The sequence below is a fragment of the Giraffa tippelskirchi genome, chromosome 11, assembly GCF_054371585.1.
Source record: "Giraffa tippelskirchi isolate mGirTip1 chromosome 11, T2T-mGirTip1v1.2.pri, whole genome shotgun sequence".
Taxonomy (NCBI): domain Eukaryota; kingdom Metazoa; phylum Chordata; class Mammalia; order Artiodactyla; family Giraffidae; genus Giraffa; species Giraffa tippelskirchi.
The window spans coordinates 99,269,250-99,275,000 of NC_137285.1; the positions used below are offsets into that span (position 1 = coordinate 99,269,250).

The window sequence follows — 5,751 nt, forward strand, 5'->3', positions numbered from 1 at the left end:
AGCCCCCACCCCCCTTCCTGCTGACAGGGCTGTATTCAGGAGACTGACATTAGCATTTGTTGAAATGTTTCTGAGCCCTGTGGAGGAGCTCTCACCTCTGTGTGGGTTGGCTTCCCCAGCAGTCTGGGGCTGTCTCCGTGCTGCAGTTGGGATGATGACGAGGGATCTCTGTCACCTCTCTTCTCCAGGCTGCGCTTGTCACCCCAATGCCAGGGAAATGGGCCCTCTCCGCCTCACTGCCCTGGGAACCAGCTGCTAGAGGAGACCTCGGGGCCGTGTTGCTTCAAGGGACAGGCTAAACACACCTGGGAGCAACATCTCTTCAGCCAAGGAGGCAGAAGAGGCCCCAGGGGAGGGAAGGGCTAGTGTGGCTCCTCCTCCTCCAGTGCCGCTCAGAGATTCCTCAGATGGGACAGTTAAGAAGATGGGCTTTACAGTCAGCCTTCATCCAACCCCAGGTCTGCCACTCCCCTTACCCAGCCTCGCCTGTAAAGTTATGATCATAGTACCTGCTTCACAGAGCTGATGCTGGAATTAAATGAGTTACTGGGTATCAAACTCTTAGCTATTGAAGATAAAACTTTTAGCAGACTTCCCTGGTGGTACAGTGGATAGGAATCCGGCCTGCCAATGCAGGGGACATGGGTTCAATCCCTGGACAGGGAAGATCCCACGTTCTGCGGAATAACTAAGCCCATGTGCCACAACTACTGAACCCACGTGCTGCAGCTACTGAAGCCCTTGCGGCCAGAGCCTGTGCTCCAGAACAAGAGAAGCCACGCCACAATGAGAAGCCTACGCACCACAATCACTACAACTAGAGACAGCCCAGGAGTAGCAACGAAGACCCAGTACAACCAACATACGTAAATAGTTGATATTTTAAATATATTTTAAAAAATCTTTTAGCTTTCAGCAAAAAAAAAATCTTTTAGCTTTATATCTAGTGTCTAACATAGACTCTGTGTAAACATTAGCTCCTATTATGTTATCATCATTCTCATCATCACACAGAAATCTCCACACACAATACAACGAAGAGACAGAGGTCAGCTATGAGTCAGTCACAGAAGCAGGAGGAGAACATGAGGGCTGGAGCTGAGAAGCCCTTGGCCAGGCACTGAGGTCTCCGGACAATACTCTTCAGCCTACATATCTGAATATTTACTGTGTGTCAGGCACTAACCTGGGCCTGGGGAATGATAAGTCACAGGTTAGGAGCTTGCAGGCGGTGAGGAGAGATGGGAACAGATATAAAGAATTGTTTTTGTGAAAAGTGAAATAACAGAGGCATGAACACAGAGGTACAGGAGAATAAAGGGATAGCTTACTCCTTACCCAGAGGACCCAGAGATGGCTTCACAATGGAGGAGATATTTGAGCTGAATTTCTGAGAAATGAGAAGGCAGTCACATAGAAGAGCATTTCAAGTATAGTCCAAGGGATACCAGTGAAATGGCAGGGTAAAGGCTCTCAAAAATGGTCTCCTCCATAACAATAAGAAAACTGGTCAAATATTTGTCAGAATCAACTTTTTTTAGAACTCTGGAAAATAATCAAAGGCAAAAGCTATGACCAACCTAGACAGCATATTAAAAAGCAGAGACATTACTTTGCCAACAAAAGTCATATTAGGCAAGAAATAAATAATAAAAGGCATCCAAACTGAAAAGGAAGAAGTAAAACTCTCCTTATTTGCAGATAATCCTAAAGACTCCATCAAAAAGCTATTAGAACAAAAAATAATGGTATGAGTATGCAGTTAGGGCAAATTCTGGACAAAAGATACAAAGAAACCAAAAACGCAACTGCCACTTCTGAAGAGCTGCCCCCGGCACACACCATGCCCCTAAGGAGTAAGCCAAACACCTAAGCTACCCCTCCAACCCAACTTCTGGACACACCCCTACCCTCACCCCATATAAGAAGCACTGCCCCTCACGGAGCAAGCAAGCTCGGGAACCTGCCGTTTGTTCCTGCTCCCCGCTGCTACAACAAGAGCCCCAGTAAAGACTGGCCTGGAAACGAATTTAGTAAAGTTTCAGTACACAAAATCAATGAACAAAAATCTATTGTGTTTCTACATGCTAATAATTAACTATCAGAAAGATAAATTAGGAAAATGATCCCATTTACAGTTGCATCAAAAAGAGTAAAATGCCTAGGAATAAATTTAACCAAGGAGGTGAAATCTCTGTACACTGGAAAGCCATATGACATTGATTAAAAAAAAAATTGTAATAGACACAAAATTTTTGCTCATGGATTGGAAGAATTAATATTGTTAAAATGTCCATACTACCCAAATCAATCCAGAGTCAACATGTCAGGAGACCTGGGCCTGGATGGCCTCCAATGTGCTATGACTTACTCGCCTTTCAGAGCATCAGTTTTCTCCTTTGATAAGAGAGATGGTAGATTCAATGGGCTCTTTTAAAAAACTTTATACGTATGACCAAGGTCAAGGAGCTCACTCCCTGTTTCTTCTCATACGTATAACGTTTTTTAAAAGAGACATCTGGCCCAGGGTCTTCCCCACTCCCAAACATGCCCCACAAGCTCCATATTCACTGAATGGGCAGGCTCCAAGAGAAGAAATCCTGCCTGTGACCGCAGCTCCGGCCAGTGCCTATGGAGTTCCAGCTTGACCATTATCTCCCCTTCGCATCTGCCTGTGAAGGACAGCTTCAGCCTTTGTGGATTTAAGCCTGCCCATGATCTTCTCTGGCTGCCTCCCCTGTGGATTTCAGACTTGCTTAGACAGCCTCCGTAATTGCTCTCACTTTATCCTCTGGAGAGGGAAAGGTTGGTGCTCCAGGAGGAAAGCATGTCTGACGTAATGCCGGCTTGAGATTCTGGAACACTCTGTATATCCCCCTTAGTCTCATCCATCCCCCCTCTTTAGCTTCGTCTATCAGCAATGAGCCAATCAACCTCACAGAGTCTCCATCTGTAGCATGGTCGACCTATACCCACAGTATCCCCGCATCCCCTCAAATAGCCCCACCTCCTTCAAGTTCAGTTTGGATCATCCCACCGAGGTCAGTTCAAGCCACCAGTCCCTCTACTGCCATCCCACAGTCTAGTGAGGCCCAAGCACATCCCCTTCCATCCAACCCTCTGGAGAGTGTTTATCTCGATGAAGAAATTAAATGAATGACTCCCAAGTCTAATAAGTAGGAAGCTTTAATGAGTGAAAATTGGGAAAACGCTAGATCCAGTTAACTTATTCCAGACCATTACTGCATATCAATCAACAGTGAAGAAACCCCAAGTGGCTGTTGCCCTATTGCTTGCTTTGAATACAAAGAAATGGATGAACGTGTATTTAGAAGGAAAGGAAATCTGTGTGGTCTCATATGGTAATGAGCTGCTTACTTTCATCAGCATATTGTCTCGGAGCACTCCCTTCTGTCTTGTTATTTTGCCTGAAGGCTAGAATAGGGGATGCCCAAGCATTTCCAAGAGAGGAGGGCAGCCCCTCAGAAGGGTCCTGCAGGGCCTGGCATGTGTGTTTGCTAAGTCTCTTCTGTCGTGTCCAACTCTGTGCGACCCTATGGACTACAGCCTGCCAGGCTCCTCTGTCCGTGGGATTCTCCAGGCAAGAATACTGGAGTGAGAGGTGACTCCCACTCAGTCTTCTCCCCTCACTACCCCCTTTTCTCCTCAGCAAGAAATTTGACTTATCTTTGGCAAATAGAAATCAGGAATACCTTGGGATCATCTTTACCTGCTCCCAACTCCTCACCCTCCATCAGTCATTCAAATTGAACACCTCTCAAGTCTACCTCTTTTTCCAACTACCCACAGCTACCCCCCAACCATCCACCAGCATCTTCCCCAGAATGACTCTAATACCCACCCAGTTTATCTCCTGCTTCTCATCCATTCCATTCTAATCAGTCTGTACTTTTACTCCTTCCTTTTCAGGAAATCTAGATGCTCAAGTATCAACATGAAAGGGTAAAATAAATGAAAATGTACCCTTCTTTTTTCTACCATGCTGCCAAAGCAGCATTTCCTAGAGCAAATCTAAACAGATTAAAAACCTACCATGGCTCTCAAGCTCCCATGATAAAAAGCATTCATTCATTTACTCATTTATTCATTCAGTAAGTTTTTGTGACTTCCTACCAAGTAGCAGATATACCATTCTAGATTCTGGAGTTACCTTAACAAATGAGTCAGGCAGATCCCCTGCCCTCACGGAGTTTATAGTCTAGTTGGGTCAAGCCAACAATTAGAGTGAAGTCTCTGACAGGGAAGAACAGGATGTAACGGGAACACCGAACGTGAATCCAGGGTGTTCTTAGCAGGGCACAGACGGTTTTTTCCAAACTTTCCTAGCCTAATATTTTTCTCCCCTTAACCCCTTTCGCATAAGCCAGTCACCAGTCCCTCCTACACTAAACCACATCACCGGTGTTCCTGCTGTCCTCTATTCCTGAAAGACCATTCCCCCTTTCACTAATTGTTTTAGTCCACCAGTCAGCCAGTATATATTTGTTGAGAACGTACTATGTGCCAAGCACTGTGAGAGCCCCAAAGATACAATGCTGAGCAAAACTCACCCTCAGTCCCTGCTCCAAAGATCTTGTCCTGGTTAATGGGAAGAAACACACACGAACCAAAGAACCACAGAAGGTGCTCAGTTACTTCTCTGAGGAAGTGCTCTGAGAAGTACCAGGTGCAAAAGAGAGCTTGTAACAGACAAAGACTGAGTCTGAACCTGCATCCTCTGCATTGGCAGATGGATTCTTAACCATTAGACCACCAGGGAAGTCCTAGGCAGAGCCTTTAGATCCAAGGTAAAGACTGGGCCTTATCCCTAGAGTAATGGCAATCATTTTTAAAATGCAGCCCAGGAAGACACGTCGTTTGGCTTGTACAAAGTGACGGAGCCATCGATATTCAACCATGGGGCGGAAGGCATTTGTTAGGGGCCTGGCCAAGAAAGAGGCCCTCAGCATTCCCAATGGTGTCCATGACTCTGAAGCGGAGCCTCAGTGACCAGTTCTCCAGCACCCGGTGCTGCGACTATTGCCATGTCCGCACCGGGACGATCATCCTGGGAACCTGATACGTGGTGGTCAACCTGTTGATGGCAATTCTGCTGACTGTGGAGGTAACACATCCAAACTCAATGCCAGCTGTCAACATTCAGCATGAAGTCATTGGCAATTACTATTCGTCTGAGAGAATGGCTGATAACGCCTGTGTTCTTTTTTGCTGTCTCTGTTCTTATATTTATAATCAGTTTAATGCTGGTATATGGAGCAATTTCTTATCAATTGGGCTGGTTGATTCCGTTCTTCTGCTACTGGCTTTTTGACTTTTTTCTCAGCTGCCTGGTTGCTATCAGTTCTTTCACTTATTTGCCAAGAATCAAAGAATATCTGGATCAATTACCTGATTTTCCCTATAAAGATGACCTCCTGGAACTGGACTCCAGCTGCCTCCTGTTCATTGTTCTTGTGTTCTTTGCCTTGTCCATCACTTTAAGGCTTATCTGATCAACTGTGTTTGGAACTGTTATGTATATATCAACAGCAACATGCCAGAGATTTCTGTGTACCCGGCCTTTGAAGCACCTCCACAGTATGTTTTGCCAACCTATGAAATGGCAGTGAAGATGCCTGAGAAAGAACCAACGCCTCCTTATATACCTGCCTGAAGAAATTCTGCCTTTGTCAATAAACCCTGTACCAGCTTTTTGTCCTGTTTATTTTACAGAATGCTGCAAAACAGAGC

General features: G+C 45.5%; 1 pseudogene; it reads left to right on the top strand.

The window, feature by feature from the left end:
* Positions 1 to 4,960: 4,960 nt before the first annotated feature.
* Positions 4,961 to 5,686, top strand: LOC145525309 (lysosomal-associated transmembrane protein 4A pseudogene; annotated as a pseudogene).
* The last annotated feature ends 65 nt before the right edge of the window (positions 5,687 to 5,751 follow it).